This window comes from Nelumbo nucifera, chromosome 5, assembly GCF_055504915.1.
Source record: "Nelumbo nucifera cultivar China Antique chromosome 5, China Antique-T2T, whole genome shotgun sequence".
In the NCBI taxonomy this organism is placed as follows: domain Eukaryota; kingdom Viridiplantae; phylum Streptophyta; class Magnoliopsida; order Proteales; family Nelumbonaceae; genus Nelumbo; species Nelumbo nucifera.
Window position 1 is genome coordinate 68195171 of NC_142653.1, and position 25878 is coordinate 68221048.

A 25878-nucleotide genomic window follows, 5' to 3' on the forward strand; every position below is an offset into this window, starting at 1 on the left:
AGCGGGCTAGGGAGTTCTTATCCTCCCAATCTTGGTAGTCCCTCCTACGGGCCTCAGAAGCCCTATCACCCGGACGTTCCGGGGCAGGATTTTTCACTACCTTGTCTAACTTTTCAGAAGTTAGGACCAGCATAAGATTTCTGTACCAGTCGGCATAGTTTGGGCCCTTAAGCTTGTTATCGTCTAGAAGCTTTGCAAATTGACCGTTTGCCATTTTCTGATAAAACAGCAAAATCATTAGTCCACAACCTTAGTTTGATTCATGTTACCTACATAGATATGGCTTTTAATCTATGTTCCATTCCCATTTGTTCATCTCTGAGATTTCCCTCCTATCTCAGTGACGGAGACGACGAAATGTCTCTGGAAATGTGGGAAATCACATGGGGTGGGTGAAGCCAACTGTTTCAGCTGCATAACCCCACCACCTTTCTGTGACGGATCATATCCACTCATCAAATGAGTTTCCCTTTGGCCTCTGTCAGACAAGGTTCAGAGCCGTTTTCAGGTAAACCCTTCTGTCAGTGAGTGCACACCCATCATATTCAGGTTACGCCAAGGTACCGTGAGAGAGTTCCCATTTTCTGGTGAAGCCCCTCCCACATCGGTCTATGACGCCCCTATCATCTTATGAAACACTCTAACAGATCCAACAGCAAATGGATAGCCCAATTTTATGGTGCGTTTCCTCATTACTGATGGACCCATCATTGTGCTAATGACGGAAGGCCTTTAGAGAGTCCATCATATGGATCTCCCTATCACTTGCATTCATATTTGCTGGAGGGAACAAAATTACGGCCTAGTTCTAATTTAGGTCAAACCAAAGTGGCTCCCACTGACTTTCATAAAGTCAGATTTCTGGTGGGCCTTAATCGGCTAGGGGTTCCGTACGCATCCCTTTTCAGGGTTGTGGGGCCCACCAGGCAAAGAGGGGGGTCATCCAATGACCTTCAGGGACACCATGGCAATGATGTGCATTCAGCCATGGTGTGCGCAAGAGCCACTAATGAGTCATCACGGGCCAAGTACTTATGGCCCATGGTCGCAGCACATCAAACATCCAAACATCACATGTAAAGGAGGAATTGATCCAATCAATTAATTGCTGTAAAGCCCATTCAACGGCCCATTTAAAAACCAAGTCATTAACGATTAATGTCCACTAGGTGTATGGGCTGAATCGCAGATAGCAGTTCGGCCCATACAGCTTATCTCACAATAATGGGCTTTTGCAGTTTTAACCCTTTAAAACTGGGCTTTACAGGTGGGCCGAATTAATCCCTGTAATTGAACATCAGATTTGGAACAAAAGTGTGAGACAATTGGACTGAGAACAGCCCCTTTCGAAACCCAGATTTGGTCCAAACAGTTTTGGTCCAATCTAGTCCGAAATGGTCCAAAACTGATTTTCAATTCAAGAATTAATTATTGAATGATCTGAAATTAATAGTTTTGATTTCTAGCAAACACAAAACAATTATGGACTGTTCGCACCACCTGCAAAACAGAGGTTAATCACAAGGGTTGCAGTTTCATAAACTGCAAATCGCAGAAAACGATTTCTCCATCTGCAAATCTCCAGCGCCGCCATCTTCTTTAATCAAGAAAAATAACAGAAATCCTATTTCTATTAATTACATTATTGATCAAATCCTATACATTCAGTCTAAAAATAAAAAAAATTATTTACAGACCGAATTGAATGAAATAAATAAATAGAAAAGAAAAAGGGTGCGCAGACCATCTGCGCTAAAACTGCACTGCGATCTCCAGGTTTGAACAGTCCATTAAATCAAAATAAATAAAGAACAATTCCAAATAAATTTTGGATTTAATAGAAATTAATTTCAGATCAATCGCCCTTAACAAGAAACAGTTTCTTGAAAAAAAAAAAAGAAAACAATCTGCGCAAATCTTGAAAGAACACCTTCTATCCATCTGCGCAGGGTCAGATCTGATTTTCTTTTGGTTCAAGATTCGAACCTGTGGCTCTGATACCACTGAAAGAATGGTAGGATCCATCTAATGGACGCCATAAAGGTTGCGGAATGGGTGGGGCGAATTTGAAAAAATTTCCTACCTTCTCCCAACTGGGAATCATATTCCCTGAATTTAGAATACAATATTCAAGGATCTACTTGAACCCTAATCAAACCAGATCTGTACCAAAAGATAAATGGGAGGATTATACCTGATCCGGAGAAGCAGTATCTCCCAAAGTTGGTGTTCACGCCCAAAGAATGCTCCAAGATCTGTCCCTGCTGAAGATGACACAGCTGTGGATGGAACAGAACCAGCAGGGTGCGTCCTACACACTAGATCCTTCACAAGAATCCCCTGGATGTACTAAACACTGAATTCTTTCAGTCTTTCTTGCAAGACTGATGTCAAGAACTGGTTTCTTGACTTTCTTTTGTGCAAAGATCAAATCTTGCAACAATGCAGATGGCGGCGGCAGGAGGAGATTTCCAGAAACGAAAAGGCTGAACTGTTTTCTTTCCTGGAGAGAATGAGATCTAATCTCAATTCGCAGGAACCTTTCTTGCTTACCAGAACCTCTTGGATCGAAATCTGATTTCCCTCTCTTGGTTCATTCGAAAATCTCCTCTCTTTTCTTCTTGATTAAGAAATCTCCTGGTTAGGAGTTATCCCAATCCAAATCAGTATTTGGATAGGGGATAATCTTAATCCCTTTCCCAGATAGAGTTAGCTTACTCCTGATCTTATCAGGAGGTTACCAGATTCAAATCTGATTTGAATTTGGTCTCTAAGAGTGGATAAGGCTAAGAGCCCAATCCTTTTTGCTAACTTCAATCTCAAATTCGCCCCATTGATGGGTGATCATATCAGCCCACCTCGAAATGGGCTTTTGGCCCATTAAGTATTCAGTGTTTAATTAGTTTCCAATCTGCTGCCCAGTTGGGCTTCTTTGTATGGCGTGGGACCCAAGCATTGATCTACACACCAACCACATGGGTTCGGCCCAGCCTTTAATACAAGGCCCAGCCGAATTCACTGAAAATCTCAATGAACCCCTTGAGTCCATCGTATGAACCCTATGGGCCCAACACTTACATTAAGTGGTCCCTGGGCCAAGCCATCTTATAAAAACCCAGGGACTATGGGCGGGTGCAAGATTAGCCCATCAGGTATTATCCTAAATGGTCTTACACTTAACCTCTCAGCCCTTAATGATCAAGCACTGCCCGACAAGAGAGGACCTCTCCCTCGGCTGCAAGGAACAGTGCCGCACTCTCCTCTCACATGGATCCCGGGAATTAAAACCATTTGCAAACATTTTGAAACCGTACATATATATGTAAATATATTAATTTTGCAAAAACAAAATTCCAACGATTGAAATCAACTGCCGGCAGTTTGGTTTCCATCAGAGAGAGTGCATTCCCGATCATTACCCTTTGTCCGACAAAGTGGCTGATTCTGTCACTATGACCACCCACTCAGATGAATTCTCAAACTGCCCCAACATACCCAGGTTTTGATCCCCACTAAGGATCTCACTGATTGGCATATCAAAGGCAGCCTGATCCAGCACCTAGTGAAGTGTCATAATCGAGTCTAGGGGTCAGGTGTAACTTTCCAGTTTTGCCCATCTATCTCCAAGGTCCAGGGCAAGACTGGAAATCTGGTCCGGTTCAAGGATTCAAGTAATCCCATGCTGTATGTGCCTCGGGTCTTACCCTGATGGCTGAGACAGGCCATCCCAACACTTGGTGGCACACCAGTATCAGCCTTGGCAGGATAAATCTCCCCAGACTTATCCAACGGCTGTGAACATTTAAAACTAACATGAGTCTCTACAAATGTCCAGTTTTAGGGTTTTACACAGAATTAAACCAAACAACATGAATCAAACATGCACTTTATTTATTTCCACTAAATAACAAAAGTACATCAAAATGATTGAAGCTAAGGGCATACAAAACTGTCTAACAACATCATCAACAACATTCTTCTCTTAAAGAAAGAGAGATTGAGAGATTTCCTACATACTGCGAATTCTCTCCTGCCGCCACCTTCCTGCCATTGCCATTCCTTCAGTTCGATCTCCAGTTCTTGGGAGCAATCAAGATTGGATCTTGATTTCAATCTTTTGGGAAAAGATTGATTGGAGCTGTACTCACAAGCCGTCCAATTGATTCTTGCGAAGGGTCAAGTTCTTTTGAAGAACATTGCTGATTCTGCTCCATCCTTCACTGCGCCATTTTCAGTGGGAGCAGATTTTGGATCCTTCCTTGGGCGTGAACACCTCCATTGGGAGATAGTATTTCTCTGTATCAGGTATAATCATCTCCCACTCCTTTTGGTTCAGATCTGGTTCAGTTTATGGTTCAAGATTGATCCTTGAAAATATGATTTTCTAAATTGGGAACACGATTCCCAGTTGAAGGGAGAGATAAAATTTTTGAAATTCGCCCCTTATTCCGCAATCTTTGGGCGTCCATAGGATAGATCTCTCATCCCTTTCAAATCCATCAGCACACAGTTTAGAAATAGAAATTAAATTTCTTCTTAAGTTTTGTACATAAAGACAATCTTTAAGTACAAGCACTCCTTCTCTAAAGACTAATTCTACAGTTCCTATTGTCGCAGCTGCAACACTTGCAGTCATTCCCAAGAATAGTGTCACTTCTCCTTCACTCAATCTTCTGCTAACTTTGAACCCCTGCAGTGAGTTACATGCATGAGTTGATGCCCCGGAGTCAATAGACCAGGACGCAAAAGTAACTAACATATTAGTTTCTATAACACAAGTGTTGACGTTACCTTTCTTAGATTCCAGGTAGGCAGGACAATTCCTCTTCCAGTGGCCGGTCTGCTTACAGAAACGACAAACATCAGATGCCTTGTTCTTCTTCTGCTTCTTGGGCTTAGCAGCTTTCTTCTAGGGCTTCTTTGCCTTTCTCTTTTTCTTGCTCGATTTGTTAGTTTCAGCAAGCATAACCATGGGCTCATCCTTCTTACGTAGATCCTCAACCCTCTGCAACATATTGCTGAGTTCCTGGACGCTGACATTCAGCTTGTTCGTGTTGTAGTTCATTGTGAACGCATTGAAGGAAGAGGGCAAAGAATTCAGGATGGCATCTACTTGCATGCCAAGATCTAGCCCGGATCCAAGGGCTTCGAGTTCATTAATGTAGCCCATCATCCGCAAACAATGGTCATGAACTTTTTGCCCTTTGGACATCTGCACGGTCATGAACAGTTTCGGGACTTTCTGTTGAGTAGAACAATTTTGCTCTTCATACATTGTCTTTAGATTGTCCAATATGTCCTTGGCTAGTTCGATCTCATCAAACTGCCTCTGTATTGAGTTGTCTAGTGAGACAATGAGAAAGCGACGGGCTAGGGAGTTCTTATCCTCCCAATCTTGGTACTCCCTCCTACGGGCCTCAGAAGCCCTATCACCCGGACGCTTCGGGGCAGGATTTTTCACTAACTTATCTAACTTTTCGGAAGTTAGGACCAGCATAAGATTTCTGTACCAGTCGGCATAGTTTGGGCCCTTAAGCTTGTTATCATCTAGAAGCTTTGCGAATTGACCGTTTGCCATTTTCTAGTAAAACAGCAAAGACGTTAGTCCACAACCTTAGTTTGATTCATGTTACCTACATAGATATGGCTTTTAATCTATGTTCCATTCCCATTTGTTCATCTCTGAGATTTCCCTCCTTTCTCAGTGACGGAGACGGCGACATGTCTCTGGAAATGTGGGAAATCACATAGGGTGCGTGAAGCCAACTGTTTCAGCTGCAAAACCCCACCACCTTTCTGTGACGGATCATATCCACTCATCGTATGAGTTTCCCTTTGGCCTCTATCAGACAAGGTTCAAAGCCATTTTCAGGTAAACCTTTCTGTCCAGTGAGTGCTCACCCCTCATATTCAGGTTATGCCAAGGTACCATGAGAGAGTTCCCATTTTCTACTGAAGCCCCTCCCACATCGGTCTATGATGCCCCTATCATCTTATGAAACACTCTGACAGATCCAACAGCAAATGGATAGCCCAATTTTATGGTGCATTTCCTCATTACTGAAGGACCCATCATTGTGCTAATGACAGAAGGCCTTTAGAGAGTCCATCATATGGATCTCCCTATCACATGCACTCATATTTGCTAGAGGGAACAAAATTACGCCCTAGTTCTAATTTAGGTCAAACCAGAGTGGCTCCCACTGACTTTCATAAAGTCAAATTTCTGGTGGGCCTTAATCGGCTAAGGTTTTCCGCACACGTCCCTTTTCAGGGATGTGGGGCCCACCAAGTAATGAGGGGTCATCCAATGACCTTATGGGACACCATGGCAATGATGTGCATTCAGCCATGGTGTGCCCAAGAGCCACTAATGAGTTATCATGGGCCAAGTCCTTATGGTCCATGGTCGCAACACATCAAACATCCAAACATCACATGTAAAAGAAGAATTGATCCAATCAATTAACTGCTGTAAAGCCCATTGAACAGCCCATTTAAAATCCATAACATTAACAATTAATGTCGACTAGGTATATGGGCTGAATTGCAGTTAGTAGTTCGGCCCATATAGCTTTTCTCACTAGAGTAGGCTTTTGCAGTTTTAACCCTTTAAAATTGGGCTTTACAGGTGGGCCGAATTAATCCCAGCAATTGAACATCAGATTTGAAACAGCAAGTGTGAGAAAAATGGACTGAAAACAATCCCCTTCGAACCCCAGATTCGGTCCAAACAGTTTTGGTCCAATCTAGTCCGAAATTGTCCGAAACTGATTTTCAATTCAAGAATTAATTCATGAAACATCTGAAATTAATAATTTTAATTTTAGACAATCACAAATCAAATGTGTACTGTTCGCACCACCTACAAAACAGAGGTTAATCACTAGGGTTGCAGTTTCATAAACTGCAAATCGCAGAAAGCGATCTCTCCATCTACAAATCTCCAGCGCCGCCTTCTTCTGCAAATCTCCAAATCTGCACTACGATCTCCAGGTTCGAACAGTCCATTAAATCAAAATAAATAAAGAACAGTTCTAAATAAATTTTGGATTTAATAGAAATTAATTTCAGATCAATCGCCCTTAACAAGAAACAATTTCTTGAAATAAAGAAAATAATCTGCGCAAATCTTGGCAGAACATCTTCTGTTCATCTGTGCAGGTTCAGATCTGATTTTCTTTTGGTTCAAGATTCAAACCTGTGGCTCTGATACCACTGAAAGAATGGTAGGTTCCATCGTATGGACGCCAAAAAGGTTGCGGAATGGGTGGGCGAATTTCAAAAGTTTTCCTACCTTCTTCCAACTGGGAATCATATTCCCTAAATTTTGAATGCAATATTCAAGGATCCTACTTGAACCATAATCGAACCAGAGAAGCAGTATCTCCCAAAGTTGGTGTTCACGCCCAAAGAGGACACCAAGATCCGCTTCTACTGAAGATGACACAGCAATATGTGGAACGGAACCAGCAGAGTGCGTCCAACACACTGAATCCTTCGCAAGAATCCTTTGGAAACTCTGAGCACCAAATCTTTTCAGTTCTTTTTGCTAAACTGATATCAAGCACTGATTTCTTGATTTCTCTCCTTCAAAGATCCAATCTTTTCAGAGAATGGCGACGGCTGGAGGAGAATTCCTGAGATGAAGATGGCGAAAATTGCTTCTCTTCTCTTTGGAGAATGTATGAGATCCTATCTCAATTCGCAACAAACTATCTAGCCAAAACCCTTATGTTCGAATTCTGATGTTTTTTCTCTTAGGGTTTCTCCTTTTTTTTCTTCTTGATTAAGAAATCTCCTAACTAGGAGTTATTCCAATCCAAATCAGCATCTGGATAAGGGATGATCTTAATCCTATCCGCAGATTAGGTTAGCTAACTCCTGATCTTATCAGGAGGTTACCAGATTCAAATCAGATTTGAATTTGGTCTCCCATAATGGATTAGGTTAAAGGCCCAATCCTTTTGCTAATCTTAATCTCAGATCCGCCCTTCAAGTTGGTGATCATATCAGCCCAGTTCGAAATGGGCTTTTGGCCCATTAAGTGTTCAGTGCTTAACTAGTTTCCAATCCGCTGCTTAGTTTGGCTTCTTTGTATGGCGTCGGACCCAAGCATTGATCTACACACCAACCACATGGGTTTGGCCCAGTCTTTATTACAAGGCCTAGCCGAATTCACTGAGAAGCCCAGTGAACCCCTGAGCCCATCACATGGACCCTATGGGCCCAACACTTACATTAAGTGGTCCCTGGGCCAAGCCATCTTATAAAAACCCAAGGACTATGGGCAGGTGCAAGATTAGCCCATCGGCTATTATCCTAAATGGCCTTACACTTAACCTCTCAGCCCATAATGATCAAGCACTGCCCGACAAGAGAGGACCTCTCCCTTGGCTGCAAGTAACAGTGTTGCACTCTCCACTCACATGGATCCCGGGAATTAAAACCATTTGCAATCATTTTGAAACCGTATATATATATATATATATATATATATATATATATATATATATATATATCATATATAAATTTTGCAAAACAAAATTCCAACAATTGAAATCAACTGCCGACAGTTTGATTTCCATCAGAGAGAGTGCATTCCCGATCATTACCTTTGTCCGACAAAGGGGCTGATCCTGTCACTATGATTACCCACTCAGATGAATTCTCAGACTGCCCCAACATGCCCAAGTTTTGACCCCCACTAAGGATCTCACTGATTGGCATATCAAAGACAATCCAGTCCGACACCTAGTGAAGTATCATAATCGAGTGTAGGGGTGGCCAGTTTTGCCCATCTGTCTCTAAGGTCTAGGGCAATACTAGAAATCTGGTCCGGTTCAAGGATTCGAGTAATCCCATACTGCATGTGCCTTGGTTCTTACCCTAATGGCCGAGACAGGCCATCCCAACACTTGGCAGCACACCAGTATGAGCCTTGGCTGGATAAATCTCCCCAGACTTATCCAATGGCTGTGAACATTTAAAACTAACACGAGTCTCATTAAGTGTCCAGTTTTAGGGTCTTACACAGAATCATACCAAACAATCATGAATCAAACATGCACTTTATTTATTTACACTAAATATCAAAAGTACATCAAATCAGATTGAAGCTAAGGGCATATAAAACTGTCTAACATCAGCCACATGGGTTCGGCCTAGCCTTTGTTACAAGGCCTGGCCGAAGACACTGTTGTGGGCAGTTCACCCCCTGAAACCCATCACATGGGCTTCTATTGGGCCCAACACTTACATTAAGTGGTCCCTGGGCCAAGCCACCTTATAAAACCCAGAGACTGTGGGCAGATGCAAGATTAGCCCATCAGGTATTACCCTCAGTGGCCTTACACTAAACCTCTCAGCCCATAATGATCAAACACTACCCGACAAGAGAGGACCTCTCCCTTGGCTGCAAGGAACAGTGTTGCACTCTCTGCTTATATGGATCCCGGGAATTAAAACCTTTTGCAAACATTTTAGAAACCGTAATATATATACTTTTATATCTCATATAAAATATATTTTGCAAAAAAAATCTCAACGATTGAAATCGGCTGCTGGCAGTCTTGGTTTCCATCAGAGAGAGTGCATCCCCGATCATTACCTTTGTCCGACAAAGGGGCTGATCCTGTCACTATGATCACCCACTTAGAAGAATTCTCAGACTGTCCCAACATACCCAAGTTTTGACCCCTGCTAAGGATCTCATTGATTGGCATATCAAAGACAACCCAATCCGACACCTAGTGCAGTATCATAATCGAGTCTAGGGGTCAGGAGTAACTTTTTAGTTTTTCCCATCAATCTTCAAGGTCCAGGGCAATACTGGAAATCTGGTCCGGATCAAAGATTTAATTAATCCTACACTGCATGTGCCTTGAGTGTCACCCTGGCGGCTGAGACAGGCCACCCCAACCGACTTGGTGGCACATTAGTGTCAGCCTTATCAGGATAGGTCTCCCCAGACTGAACCACTGGGTGTGAACATTCTAAACTAACACGAGTCTCATTAAGTGTCCAGTTTAAGGGTATAACACAGAAACAAACCAGAAGAAATTGAATCAAATATGCACTTTATTCATTTACAATAAATGTCAAAAGTACATCATTCTGATTGAAGCTAAGGGCATACAAAGACTGTCTAACAATATCCTGGCATTTATTGCTCTTAGCTCTCCAGCATCCTGGTGACCTTATCTAAGCTACTATACTCAAGCCTTGTCTGTCCTCTCTGCCACTCCTTTGCTAACTTGACTATCAGAGTCTCCACCCTTGGGATAACACCTGGGGCCTCTGATGTGTTTCTTCCTCCACGGGTTTGACTTATAGGCCCTCGGCTCTATCAGCGCTCAGACACATCAACAAGCCCTCGGTTAGAGGAAGTGAATTTACATTGTTGCCCTCAATCCATTCCAGGCAGCAACAATTGGTGTCGTCTATGGGAAACGACTACTAAGACTTCCCTCAATTGAAAACTTAAACAAACTCAACTACTAAGCTTCCAACACAATGGATGATAACCGGGATAACATGCAAAATGCTCAGAACCTTGTCACCATGGGCCAATTCTGGATGGTCCTTGACCGGCTCGATAACATAACACAGAGACTAAATGAGCTGAGGTGACCGGTAGGAAGCCACCCTGTTGGGAGCCAGGGGCACCACAACAGATGCTCTTCCCAAGCTCCGCTGGTTCAGCGGCCAATCGGACCCAACAAGGCTGTCCCCTCAGGGTCCAATGACAACAACCAACGTGGCAGTCAGTCGTCAAGGACCTCTCGCCTCCCCAGCTGATGGGGAAGAGACCCTGTTGAGTCCCGCGACAACCGCCAGGACCATGAAAGACACTACCGCGTGGAGAGCCCCCAGGATGATGGCGAGTGCTCTGGCCACAATAGTCCTCCTCTAAGGTCTGGGGGCCGACGCCGCGCCTCTTCCTCTCAACTATCAGACCTCCGAGAACTCCTCAACGACCGATGGGCCCAAAGGATTCAAGATGTGCCCGCATCGGAGTACTCAGGGAACCAAGCTGACCTATTTTGTGTTCGAGAGAACTAGGATGTGGCCCAAGTTCCTGTCGACCGAAGAATTGTTGACCTCACGGCACAGATTGGTGCCATGCAAGATGAACTTCGGCAAGTTAAGGAGGGCAGTGGTGATGCCTCTGCAAGTCAAAATCACTCATCCAATAAGATGGACTCTGATGAGAGTAGAATTTATCATATTTTTATCCCCAAATATTTTGTCTTTTATACTAAATTAGCATCGAATTGGACTCATATCTCTTGTATTTTGGTCCAGGGTATGGAAGAAGGCATCAAGAGCAAAGAAAGACAAATCGGATGATTTTTCACAGTTTCGACATCATTCAGTAATCTAGGCCTAACTCGCGTCTCCGAACTCTGAATGGCCTAATTCAAGATCCAATAGAAAGATAAGAGAAAAATCCACAACTTTAATGTTTTGGGCCTTCGCAGATTCAGCCTACATCGAAGTTAAATCTGGGCCCGAAGTCGGGGCAATTTCGTAGGAAGGCCCAATCCGCAGCTAAAGCCCAACTCACAGAAAAGCCTGGCTGAAGCCCAATTCGCAGAGGAGGTCTATTACGAATCCAAGAACAAGAAACTGAGAAGAGTCCTTCCAGATCTAAATTCTTGATTTAATCTTAGAAAGATAAAAGGATTGAGTTCATTAGATAAAGAGATAAGAATAGGATTAGAATAGGATTTTCTATTTTTGTAAGATAAACTTCAAGAGAAAATAGGAGACCACCCCCTCCCCTTTAATCTATATAAAGGAGGGGGCGGACCAGCTTGAGGTATCACTTGATCACTGAATCATTCAATCATTCAACTTCTGATTTGAATCAAGGAGCAAGGAGCAATCAGTCAAGAAGGGTTCCAGAAAGGTTCAAGAATTCAAGAAACTTCAAGAAGAGGAGATCTCAGCACCATGGGCAAATTCAAGAGTTCTTTCTTCCCCTTTCTATGTTTTAATTCTTCCATTATGAACTGATTTGTTTTCTTGCTAGGGCTGTGGAAAGCCTAACCATGTTAATGAATATATTTTTATCTTCTTGATTTATCCAAGATTGTGATTTCCATATAGTCTATGAATTATTGTGCTTAATGCAATTAAGAGCTTGGCCACCTCTTAATTGATTTGGGTTATGTGAATGAATTGAGAGAAGAATTCACATAATTGACAGAATAATTCATAGTGTGAATTGAATGGTATATAGAGATATATATACATGATTCATCTGAATTTAATGGTTTTCTTGGACTTAATGCACTTCCATCTTGAGAGCTCTACTCAAGAGATCGAAGGGTTACCTGATGGGCATAGGTTTAGTATATCTCGAGAGAGAATATTAAATAGATTTGTGAAAATCTCAGCTTATGGGAATAACAATTAGTCTTGGATAATTTGACCCATCAATATTCATTACATTGGTTAGGTGGACCTAAAGTCCTAGCGATTCCATCATTTGCATATTCGATTAGTGATCACCCTTGTTTTTATTTTCTTTGTTCCAGTCTTTATTTTCAGTAGTTCTTGTTTCCTCAAATCTAAATTTTGACTGTCCAAATAATTAGGGAAGACTATGATTCTAATACTTATTTTATTAAATCCCCGTGGGAACGATATTATTATACTACTTGATAACTAGTGCACTTGCTAGGGTTATATATTTATAGCTATCAAGTTTTTGGGGCCGTTGCCGGGGATTTAATCTTAAAATAATATTAGAATTTGTTAACCATGATTAATTTGGACTTTTTATTTCTGTTATTATTTTTATTATTATTATTCTTTCCTATTTCTTTTTATTTCTGTTATTATTTTTATTTTTATTTGTTCGAATTCTTGTTAGTTCAGAATTACTAGTGCATGACACGCACTAGGCAGGAAGGATAAGCAAAATTCGATCCTGAGATTGAGAGGACCCTTCATTTGATGCAATTAGGTTAAGATTATTTCCTTTTTCATTGCGTGATAGAGCTAAAGATTGGCTCAACTCACTCCCTGCAGGAAGCATCACCACTTGGAATGATTTAACCCAGAAATTTTTGGCTAAATATTTCCCACCCTCCAAAACAGCAAAATTAATTAATGATATTACCACTTTTGCTCAATTTGAGAGGGAGTCCTTGTATGAAGCATGGGAATGATTCAAGGAAATGCTTAGGAAGTGTCCTCACCATGGGATACCAACTTGGCGACAGATTCAGACTTTTTACAATGGTATTAATCCCTCTAATCGATCTTTTATTGATGCAGCTGCAGGTGGTACGATCATGAGGAAAACATCGGAAGAAGCTTATGACCTAATAGAGGAGATGGTGTCAAACAGCTACCAGTGGAGCAATGATCGAACCAATCAGAGGGAAGTACACCATATCGATTCCCTTGCAGCCAAATCTGCGCAACTTGCTAGTCTGAATAAGAAGTTTGATGCTTTTAATATTGCAGCCATTAATACACCATCTAGCATCTCATGCGATTTATGTGGACAAATAGGACATGCCAATTCTGATTGTCAATTAAATAGTCCTTTTATTTCCCATGAGAATGCTAATTTTATCTCTCATGTTGGCAGGACAAATTATAACCCATATTCAAATACATACAACCCAGGGTGGAGGAGTCATCCCAACTTCTCTTGGAGCAACAATCATCAAAAGGCACCCATGGGATTCCAACCACAGCCACCCCCACAAGAAAAAAAGAGTAATTTGGAAGAGATGATTTCTAAGTTCATCAATGCTACTGAAGCAAGATTCCAAATCCATGAAGCATCGATTAAGAATTTAGAATTTCAAATGGGGCAGGTTGTGAGCATGTTATCAGAGAGGAAAGAAGGAAGGCTGCCCAACAACACAGAAAAGAATACCAGAGAGCATGTGAACGCCATAGCCTTAAGAAGCGGGAAGATAATCGGTGAAGCCCCAGAAAATAACAAGAAAGCTGAAATGGCCGATTTACAAAAGGAGAATGAGGGAAGCACCCCTAAACTGAATTTACATGAAATTAAACTTCCTATCCCCTACCCTGGAAGAGTCTTGAAGGCTAAATTAGATAGACAATTTGAGAAATTTTTGGAAGTGTTTAAAAAGATCCACATTAACCTTCCTCTTCTTGATCTATTGTCACAGATGCCAAAGTATGCCAAATTCCTGAAAGAGGTAATGTCCAACAAAAGAAAGTGGGAGGATGGTGAGATGGTAAAACTAAACGAAGAATGTTCAGCAATTCTTCAAAAGAAATTGCCCCCAAAGCTTAAGGATCCAGAGAGTTTTTCTATACCTTGCACCATAGGGAATACTGAATTTGAAAAAGCTTTATGTGATTTAGGTGCTAGTACAAATTTAATGCCTTATTCTATTTTTGAAAAACTTGGACTGCATGAACTAACATCTACAACTATTATCCTGCAATTAACTGATAGAAGCATTAAATATCCTAGGGGAATAGTAGAAGATGTTTTGGTCAAAGTGGGCAATTTTATTATTCCTGCCGATTTCGTTGTGTTGGATATGGAGGAAGGTAGGACAATGCCGTTGATTCTAGGGAGACCTTTTCTTGCTACTGGTGATGCTTTAATTGAAGTGCGAAAAGGTCTACTTACCCTTAGAATCAATGGTGAAGAAGTGGTGTTCAATGTATTTAAAACCATGGAACACCCCAACACAATTGAACAGGAAATTTATAAAATCGATAGCATTGATGTTGGTGCAGCTGAATTAGATACATCTAAATCAGAAGACATGCTGAAAGTTGCACTTAACAATAGTCCTAATCAATTGCAACAAGCAGAGCAGAAGTTTGTACTGAAATCAGAATTGCGAAATTTGACTTCTGAGCCACATTCTTTTGAAATTACAATTCAAAATGCATCTTTACCTCCATCTCACACAAAACCCCTCCCATCTATTGTGCAGGTCCCTATTCCAGGTTTAAACCCACCTATAAAGGATGAAAGGGGGAAACATCAGAAGTTAAAAACCAAGTGGGGTAGACCCTTTAAAGGGGCTAAAGTATTCCCTCATGGAGCGATCGAAATACATAATGATGATAGGAATACATTCAAGGTAAATGGACAGCGGTTGAAGCATTACATCGAAGGAGAACAACCAACCCACCATGGGTCCATTCTCTCCTTGAAACTGCCATGAAGGAAAGGTGAAAGTCAAGCTCACGACTTAAAACAAGCACTTGTGGGAGGCAACCCATTAAGTTTGTTCAGTTTTTTTTCTTTTTTCTTATGAGTGTGTTTTTCTCTTTTTAGTATCTCACATCTATAGGATCTCAAAGAGGCATTCAGGGAAGTCCTCTTAAATCTCTCTCCTTGTTCTTTTGATGCATTCCATACATTGAGGACAATGCATATCTTAAGTGTGGGGGAGGAGTAAGGGGTTGATAAAATTTTTTCGAACCCTAGCATGCTTTGATCATCATTTTTTTACCTTTCCTTTTGAAATTTCTGCTCCTTAGAGACTTGTTTTTAAATGATTGCAAACCACATTGAATCATGTGCTTAGGTGGGATAGACAAGAAAGGATGCAGGCAAATCTAGCTGAAATTTCTAGCTAGGGAAGGCATCTCAATAGTTTGAATGATCAACGGGCAAGATGCAATACAGAGTTGACCCTTGTGAGCATTTGGTTTCTAACGGACAAACAGGGGTTGATTATTCTAGAACTAGTTTTGTTAGGCATGTTGAGACCACAATAATGAGTTCATGTATTGTAACGTGTTATCAAAAAAAAAAAAAAAATTGAAAAAAAACTCATGTGAGATGGAGCATAAAATGCACTCACACCGAGAGAAAAAGAGCTAGTGTGAGATGGAGCATAAAATGCACTCACACTAAAAGAATAAAAGGGTGAGATGGAGCATAAAATGCACTCATCCCTAGATCCCAAACCCTAATTCACCTTTTGATGCATTGCACTCATGATAAGTGGTGGAGATGTGATACATGAACAAGCTTATGGTAATAACATTCATTGTATCGTTCTGAAGAATCATGAGAGGGTATTTTTTGAATCTTGCCACAGGTGATTATGAAAACAAAGATGGCTTACTCTAGCCCTAAATTATTCATGCGAAGAGATGCCTGCTTCCCTTGATTGTCGATCCCACTTGGGGACATGAGGATTGGCGATTTATGATTATTCTTGGACAAGTTATAAAGGAAAAGAAGTGGACGAAGGGGAGAAGCATGGATACTGATCAAGGCTTGCTGGAGGACAAATACCCTGTTGAGAGAAATCCAAAACAAATCTTTAGTTAATTTGTTCTTGTTTTAAGTTTGTTTTGAGTTTTCTCTTGCCCGAGGACGGGCAAGAGTTTAAGTGTGGGGGATTTGATGAGAGTAGAATTTATCATATTTTTATCCCCAATTATTCTGTCTTTTATACTAAATTAGCATCGAATTGGACTCATATCTCTTGTATTTTGGTCCAGGGTATGGAAGAAGGCATCAAGAGCAAAGAAAGACAAATCGGATGATTTTTTACAATTTCGACATCATTCAGTGATCTGGGCCTAACTCGCGTCTCCGAACTCTGAATGGGCTGATTCATGATCCACTAGAAAGATAAGAGAAAAAGCCACAACTTTCATGTTTTGGGCTTTTGCAGATTTAGTCTGCATCGAAGTCAAATCCGGGTCTGAAGTCGGGGCAATTTCGTAGGAAGGCCCAATCCGCAGCTAAAGCCCAACTTGCAGAAAAGCCTGGCTGAAGCCCAATTCGCAGAGGAGGTCTATTACGAATCCACGAACAAAAAACTGAGAAGAGTCCTTCCAGATCTAAATTCTTGATGTAATCTTAGAAAGATAAAAGGATTGAGTTCATTAGATAAAGAGATAAGAATAGGATTAGAATAGGATTTTCTATTTTTGTAAGATAAACTTCAAGAGAAAATAGGAGACCACCCCCTCCCCTTTAATCTATATAAAGGAGGGGGCAGACCAGCTTTAGGTATCACTTGATCACTAAATCATTCAATCATTCAACTTTTGATTTGAATCAAGGAGCAAGGAGCAATCAGTCAAGAAGGGTTCCAGAAAGGTTCAAGAATTCAAAAAACTTCAAGAAGAGGAGATCTCAGCACCATGGGCGAATTCAAGAGTTCTTTCTTCCCCTTTCTATGTTTTAATTCTTCCATTATGAACTGATTTGTTTTTTTGCTAGGGCTGTGGAAAGCCTAACCATGTTAATGAATATATTTTTATCTTCTTGATTTATCCAAGATTGTGATTTCCATATAGTCTATGAATTATTGTGCTTAATGCAATTAAGAGCTTGGCCACCTCTTAATTGATTTGGGTTATGTGAATGAATTGAGAGAGGAATTCACATAATTGACAGAATAATTCATAGTGTGAATTGAATGGTATATAGAGATATATATACATGATTCATCTGAATTTAATGGTTTTCTTGGACTTAATGCACTTCCATCTTGAGAGCTCTACTCGAGAGATCGAAGGGTTACCTGATGGGCATAGGTTTAGTATATCTCGAGAGAGAATATTAAATAGATTTGTGAAAATCTCAGCTTATGGGAATAACAATTAGTCTTGGATAATTTGACCCATCAATATTCATTACATTGGTTAGGTGGACCTAAAGTCCTAGCGATTCCATCATTTGCATATTCGATTAGTGATCACCCTTGTTTTTATTTTCTTTGTTCCAGTCTTTATTTTCAGTAGTTCTTGTTTCCTCAAATCTAAATTTTGACTGTCCAAATAATTAGGGAAGACTATGATTCTAATACTTATTTTATTAAATCCCCGTGGGATTGATATTATTATACTACTTGATAACTAGTGCACTTGCTAGGGTTATATATTTATAGCTATCAGACACCATCGACTCCATCACCTTGGAGCCCCTACCACCCAACTTCAAAGCTCCCATGCTGGAAAGCTTCAGAGCGTTCATGCTCCTTTATGGATACTTTGACGCCTTGACGTGCCAAGCTTTCCAGTCAACTTTCATGGGGGCAGTCCACCGATGGTTCTTTGGGCTCCCACCTCGCTCCATCAACTCGTGGGAGCAGTTTGCAAGTCCTTTTCTCGCTCATTTCATCTGTAGCCGATGGTGCCAAAAGAGTGTCGTGTCACTAATGTCCGCTCGATAGAAGCATGGCGAGAGTCTACAGTAATACATCGACCACTTCAAGAAAGAAGAGCTCGAGGTTTGAGACCTTGACCCCATGGTCTCCATGCATGCAGCAATCAACGGCCTCCTTCTAGGGTCGGCCCTCAAGTGCTCCGTTGCTAAGACACTGCCCAAAACCAAGGCGAAATTTTTAAAGAAGGCTTAGAAGTACATCGCCGCCAAGGAGGCTTTGACTGGCGAGTGCCAAGAGGGAGAGGTCAACCACAATTGTGGGGGTTCAAGAAAGAAGAAAAACAATGGAGATGATCGTGGCAGCAACAACAAAGATGGAAACAAGAAGCCGCCGGCCTTAACTTACAACAAGTACACACTACTCAACTCCACCTGAATGCAAATTCTCATGCACATAGGGAAAGAGGAGTACATGAAGTGGCTTGAGAAGATGAAGAAGAACCCCAAGAGGGGTAATCCCAAGAAATACTGCAAATATCACCACGGCACCGGCCATGACACCGAGGACTGTTATGACCTCAAGAACGAGATCAAGTCCCTCATCCGCCGTGGTCATTTGAAGGAATATGTGGGAGGCGACGCCAGTACCTCATCCTCATAGTAGTAGCAGCAATCACACAGCAATTGACCAGAGTCATCAACGTCATCGCCAAGGGCTCGACCTCGGGTGGTGCCTTGGCCTCAGCCCGCAAGGCCTATGCCAGGCAGCTCAACATCTAGGGGCCGGATCCCAAGAAGTCGAAGCAAAATGAGGCTCTCACCTTCATAGGTGAGGACTTAAAGGGGGTGTGAGTCCCCCATGATGATGCATTGGTGGTGTTGATGACCATCGCCAACTATATGGTGAAGAGGATGTGAGTTCCGGGAAGCTCATGGCTGGCTCAAAGAGTTGGAGTCACCACCCATTTTTTAGAGAAATTGGGCCCTCATTTTCAGATTTGAAAAATGTGATTTAAGTCTTTATTAGTGACTTCGCTTTTCATGGGAAAGGCACATAACCAAGAGATTTCGGGTTCTAAGGATTGGGAGAGGGAAGGTATTAGGCACCCTTCTCTCCAAGCTGTTGTAGTATCCCAATATGGGAGTTGTTTAGGCCTAGTTTCTTTCGGGGAAAAACAGAAATGGTTGCAAGAATTTCTTAAATCTGGAGGAACATGCTTTTAACTTCTCCTAAGACCAATTTTCAGGTGACGTTATCGGGTCTTAGGTACTAACTTCCCTAAGACCCTCACCTCTTTGCCTCTATACTTAATCAAGAAGAAATTCCAAACGATGGTTCTCCCACATTTCAGAACCTCAAGCAACTCAGAAAAACTAAAAGAGACTTACCTTTCGTATGTACCTTGTCAAAAGTTTTCTTAGTAGCTAGGAGGACTTCAAATGGAACTTGAATATGGCAAGATTTGGGCTGAGTGTTTCTAGTGTCTAGTTTGAAAGACAAGGGATGAGGCTTGAGCTTGTCTTCAGCAATTTCGGGATTACAAGTAGAATTGTTTTACCACACAAGTTGGAAAACTCTCCCTTCATTCTCTCTCTTTCTTTTTCTGGGGACCTCTCTCAAGTTTCCTCCTTTCAATTCCCTCAGTCTCTCCCTTGGGCTCGAATTAGATCAACATTTATAAAGAAAGGGAGGGGGGTCTGGTCTGAATTCACTCAACTACAGTGCTTGAAATTCTATAGAGATTTTTCCCACAAATAAGCAAAGATTCTGTTGCAGCCCCATATTTGGGGCTAACAGTGGCAAAAAAACATAAACTTGATGAACTTTTAAAAGTTGTTTTGTCTTTTCTTGGTCCTAAGTAGGGGTTTGTTTGGTATTGTGAGCTTTTTGGGTCTATTTGGCTCTATTTGATTAGTACAAGTGTTTTGATGGGGTTAAGTAAGGAGCTAACGTCAGTCCCTACCCTCTTAAGATTCTAGGTTGGACAGCTGATGTGGTAGTTAAATCCGGTGCGTCAAAATGGTATCTATCTAGTTTAATGGTCAAATAGATTAATTTGGTCATGAAATTTGGCGTACTAGGGTTTTTTGGGTCTCTGAACACAGTGGTGATGTATAATGGATCAAATAGTCTTGGGATGATTGAGATCTATGGCTGACATGTTCGGACCAATGAGATTTACAGTAATAAAATCTTTGTTTGATGAAGGGTCAATCGGGGGAATTTTGGGATGAAATTTGGTGGGTTGACACTTCTGAACATCTTGAATCTAATGGATGTGATGGATCTTTGATCAGAGGTAGAGATTAAATGATTTAGTTCAGATCATGGTCTTAGCTTATGGTTTTCCAATCAACGAGAGGGCTCGAAATGGAATCTTACTTTTTTAACGGTCAAATGGAGGTGTTTGGTCGTGAAATTTGACATGGTGGGGTTTTTGGGTCTCTGAACACAGTGGTGAGGTTTGACTGGTCATATGAAGTTGGGATGATGGAGATGGTAGGCTCTAATTAATGAGATTTGTTGGAATATGATCTAGGCTTGATGGGGGGTTAAACGAAGGAATTTTGAGCTACAATTTGGTAGGTAGGCATGGATTAGGGTTCGGAATCAAGTGGATGGTTCTGATTTAAGAAAGATATGGTCGATCTTGGTAATCAATTTGGGCAATTCGAATGAGAACTTGATGTTTTTGTGGTTGGTTGTTGTAGATTCGCGTTGGGATTTGCTAGTTGGTCGTTTCCTAGTGATCTTGGGGTGATGGATATGGTGGATTTGATTTTGGGAGTTGGAGTTTGAATATCGCATGGATCGGGGCTGGTGGAAAGGAAGTTGGCATAATGAATGGTGGATATTTGTAGTTTAGTCATGGAAACTGATGTGTAACTAAGTTGTAGCTTTCCAAGTCTAGGGATGATGTCTGATCGGACATTGATGTTGACCTCATGGTTGTTATTTGTCTTGTGGATTGTGTCAGAGGAGGGTATTTTGGGTTTTGGAAAGTCTCAAGTTGATCTTATTGTGTTTCTAAGTTTTTGGGGTCTAAGAGGGGGGGGGGGGGGGGGGGGGGGGGGGGGTACAAAGGGGTAGGGTGAAGGGACTGAGCAAAATTTGGGTGCTAACAGAGGATACTGGTTAACAACGACTCATCAACAGACATCCTCTTCTACAAGGCTTTCGAGAAGATGAAGGTAGCTCTAGAGTGCCTTCAGCGGACCAACGTGCCACTTGTCAGCTTCTTCGGGAATTTTGTCAGACCGGAGGGAAAGATCACCCTACCTCTCATCGTAGGGATAGAGCCTCGGCAGGTACGAGGATGACTGAGTTTCTAGTTGTGAGTATTGGCTCCCCCTACAATGCCATCATCAGGAGGCCGACTCTCTACACACTCAAGGTGGCCATCTCCTCCTACCACCTTGCCATGAAGTTTCCCACCAAGCATGGTGTCGGAGTTGTTCATGGGAACTAGCAAGCCACCCGATAGCACTATGTGGCAGCGGTGAAGGGAAAGAACAAGGAAGTTTTGCTGTTGGAGGGACTTGACCTCAGGGATGAGCTAGCGAGTTGAGACCAACCAGCCGAGGACCTCGTCTCGGTCCTCCTAGAGGAGGACCAGAACGATGGAAAGTCATCAGAGAGGAAGTTGGCAAGCTACTTGACGTCAACTTCATCCGAGAGGTACACTACCCTACCTAGTTGCCTAATGTGGTTATGGTGAAGAAGGCTAATGGGAAATGGTGGATCTGTATTGACTTCAAAGACCTCAACCAAGCCTGCCCCAAGGACATCTTTCCTTTTTCGAGGATCGACCACCTCGTCAACACCACCACAAGGTACGAACTACTCAGCTTTATGAATGCCTTCTTAGGATACAACCAAATAAAGATGCACCCCAAGGACAAGGAGAAGACTTCATTCCTCACCGATCATGGCACCTACTGCTACAAAGTCATGCCCTTCGGCCTCAAGAATGCTAGAGGCATCTAACAACGGCTTGTAAACAAGGTTTTCAAGCACCACATGAGGAGAAATGTTAAAGCCTATGTAGATGACCTGGTTGTGAAGAGTCTGAAGGCCGACCAACACATCTCGGACCAAGCCAAGACCTTTGCCACTTTGTAGAAATACAACATGAAGCTTAATCCCAGAAAGTGTTCCTTCGGCGTCACCTTAGGAAAATTTCTAGGCTTTGTCGTCTTGCAGCAGGATATCCGTGACATGGCACCACCTAATCGATCAAAGAAACCCAAAGAACCCAACATAGCCAAGCACTTGACCAAGGTGCAGGAGCTTGCTCGTTACTTTCAGCAATTTGCCTTGCTACAAGTCCCACGGGCCGAGAATATGAGGGTCGATGCCCTATCCAAATTGGCAAGCACACATTGGGTCCAACCCTCGGCCGCACTGTCCGTATTGAGAAGCTAGTCCAATCTAGCATTGAAGAAGTCTAGGTGTTCCTTGTGCAAGCCGAGCCCTATTGGATGGACCCCATCATTGCTTGCCTACTACATGAGCAACTATTGCCCGATGATAGGAATGAATCTAGACGAGTTCGACGTAGGCAGCCTATTACACTTTGCTTGAAGGGAAGTTGTATAGAAGATCTTTCACTATGCCCTACCTCCGATTCCTTCGTCAAGAGGAGGGCGAGTACGTGCTCTGAGAGATCCATGAAGGCATCTGCGGAAACCACCTTGGAGGCAGAGCCTTGGCTCAAAAAGCACTAAGGTATTTTTAGCCAACAGTTCAGAAGGATGAAGCCGAGCTAGTGCAGAAGTGTGGCCGATGCTAGAGACACTCCAACATCTCCCATTGGCCAGCTACAACTCTCTTAGCCCTCAGCATTCCATGGCCTTTTGCCAAATGGGGAATGGATCTCCTCGGCCTCTTCCCTCAAGCCACTGGAAATAGAAAGTACCTCATCGTCACCATTGACTACTTCACCAAGTGGGTCAAAGCCGAGCCCTTAGCCACCATCACGACCAAGATGATTTAGAACTTCTTCTAGAAGAACATCATTTGCCACTTCGACATCCCCCACATGCTCGTCATTAACAATGGGAAGCAATTCGATGATGCTAGGTTTAGAGAATGGTGTGCCAACCTCTACATCAAGTAGCAGTACACCTCAGTAGGCTACCCCCAAACCAACAGCCTAGCCGAGGTCACCAATAGAACAATTTTGGACAAGCTGAAGACTAGACTTGACAGAGCCAAAGGCATTTGGGCCGATGAGCTATACAACGTCCTATGGGCCTACCGGATGACACCTCAGACCGCCACGGGTGAAACTCCATTCAACCTAAGCTATGGCACCGAGGTTGTCATTCTAGCAGAAATTGGCTAGCCGATGCTTCGAACCGAGGCGTACAATGAAGTTGAAAATGATGAAGAACTAAGAGTCAACTTGGACCTGTTGGAAGGCATCCGAGAGCAGGCTCAACTTAGGGTTGTGGCCTATCAAGAAAGAGTATCCCGCTACTACAACTCTCGGGTGAAGGGAAGGCATTACAAGGCAGGAGACCTCATCCTCAGAAAAGTCATGGTGCCTGAGCCCGGCGTTGGCAAGCTCAGCCTCAATTGGGAAGGTCCCTACAAAATCAAGAAGGTTGTCAGCCTGGCACCTTTTGGCTCGAATATATGAATGGAAGACCGGTTCTTTGGATTAGGAATTTAGAAAATCTCTGGATGTATTATCAATGAATTGTAATTCTTGAAGGCTTATCAATGGAAAAAGTACAAAGTTCCTCCCCCTCAGCTTCAACTTTAGTGTAATGTTCTAATTGCGCACAACAACGAGGAACCCTCAGCCGTGCTACTAGCCGAAGCAGACAACCTTCACCAAGGTTATATGCTCAGACTGGATGACGTCCAAGGCATACAACTCCTAGTGCTCCATACACCTACTTGACCTTCTCGCTAAGGCAAGCAACTGCAGGACCTCAGCTATGGCATCGGCTAAACAGTTCAGCCTACCATGAACAAACACACTAAAAATAAACTAAATACTTCGCTAAGACAGGAAGCTCTCCATAACCTCGGCAAGACGCATCCCCATGACCTCGGCTGCTCAAAGTCTCACACCCCAAAACCCTTAAGGAAAAGGTAAACCAGGCCATCTAAGGCATGTTCCTCTCCCCAACCCCTCGGCAACACAATACGGCCTCGGTTCAGCTACCTTGATAGGGATAGAGAACATGTTGAGAAAGATGGCATCCGCCTGCCCTGATCCCTTGGCAGCATAGTTCAGCCATGTCCTAACACTTAGATGGGGGTGGAGAACAAGCCAGGAGAGCTAAGGCATTCACCTCCCTTTCCTTCTCGTTGATGAAAGGGGCCCCAAGCCTTCGACGGCGTAGATCGACCTCGGCTGAACTCCCTTGACTTAGTTTCCTTAGTGAACGTCTAAGCAATAAGCCACTTCTACTACTTGATAAAAAGGAAACACACAAGTACATCTGTATGAGCTTGATTTTATGAAAGAAAAAAAAGGAAACACACAAGTACAAAGAAAGCACGAGATATGAAAAAAAAAGTATTTCCATTGATTTTATTCAAGTATCATCTGTATGAGCTTTACAAAAAATTGGCCTCGGATGGGGGAGGCTGAGCTCCTTACAAAAAACAATGAACAAATTGATAAAAAGGAGAAGAAAGGGCAACTCAGGTATTATCCTCTATGGTCTCAATAGGCGCAGGGACCTCAGCTGGCGCAGGGACTTCGGGCTTCGGCTCAAGAAGGGGACCCAACTTGTCGACAGGGAAGTCAGGCATCAAAGTACCACTTGGTCCTTGGTATCCTCGATGCCCTCTAGATATGATGCAGCCCCATAGTCAGTTAGCACCTTGTCATAGTCAGCCATCATTTTCCAGATCTCCATGGCCTCCTCTGCTTGCTTCTTTGCATCCTCAAGCTAGACCCTTCTCACCTCAGAGCTTTCAGAGTTTCATCGGCTGCCATCAGTGAGTCCTTCAGTTCTTTTGTAAGGTCCTTCTTGGCTGCAAGCTCAGCCTCAAGAACCTTCCTCAGGTCCCTCTCTTCACACATAGCAGAGACAGTCAACTCTTGGCCGCTCTCCACCTCAACAACCCTAACTTCGAGTTGCTCCCTCTTCTCCTCAAAGGTCTTCAACAGTGCCAGAAGAACCTCCACCTTATCACATAGGCCGACATCATATCGAGATGACTGTAGTAGAAACACCTTCATCAGCAATATAGAACCAAGAAACAAAATTCTACCAAAGTGACAATGCAAAAAGCAACATACCCTGGCCAGGTGGTCCATCATGGCGTCCCGAACGTCCTACAGACCCATCTTCACCATTGCAAGACGATCCCCCTGTTAGACAGTTTTGTATGCCCTTAGCTTTAATCAGAATGATGTACTTTATGAGTTTATTGTAAATGAATAAAGATACATATTTGATTCATGTTCCCTTGGTATGTTTCTGTGTAATACCCTTAAACTGGACACTTAATGAGACTCGTGTTAGTTTAGAATGTTCATAGCCAGTGGGTCGGTCTGGGGAGACCTATCCTGACAAGGCTGACATTGTGGTGCCACCAAGTCGGTTGGGGTGGCCTGTCTCAGCTGCCAGGGTGAGACCCTAGGCACATACAGTGTAGGATTAATTGAATCTTTGAACTGGACCAAATTTCCAGTATTGCCCTGGACCTTGGAGATTGATGGGCAAAACTGGAAAGTTACACCCGACCCCTAGACTCGATTATGATACAACACTAGGTCTCGGATTGGGCTGTCTTTGATGTACCAATCAGT

At 42.6% G+C, this 25878-nt stretch overlaps 1 non-coding gene across 1 annotated transcript; it reads right to left on the bottom strand.

The window, feature by feature from the left end:
• Positions 1-13112: 13112 nt before the first annotated feature.
• Positions 13113-13219, bottom strand: LOC148791737 (small nucleolar RNA R71). The gene has a single exon (XR_016076853.1). It is a non-coding gene; the product is annotated as a small nucleolar RNA R71 (small nucleolar RNA).
• Between the last annotated feature and the right edge of the window lie 12659 nt (positions 13220-25878).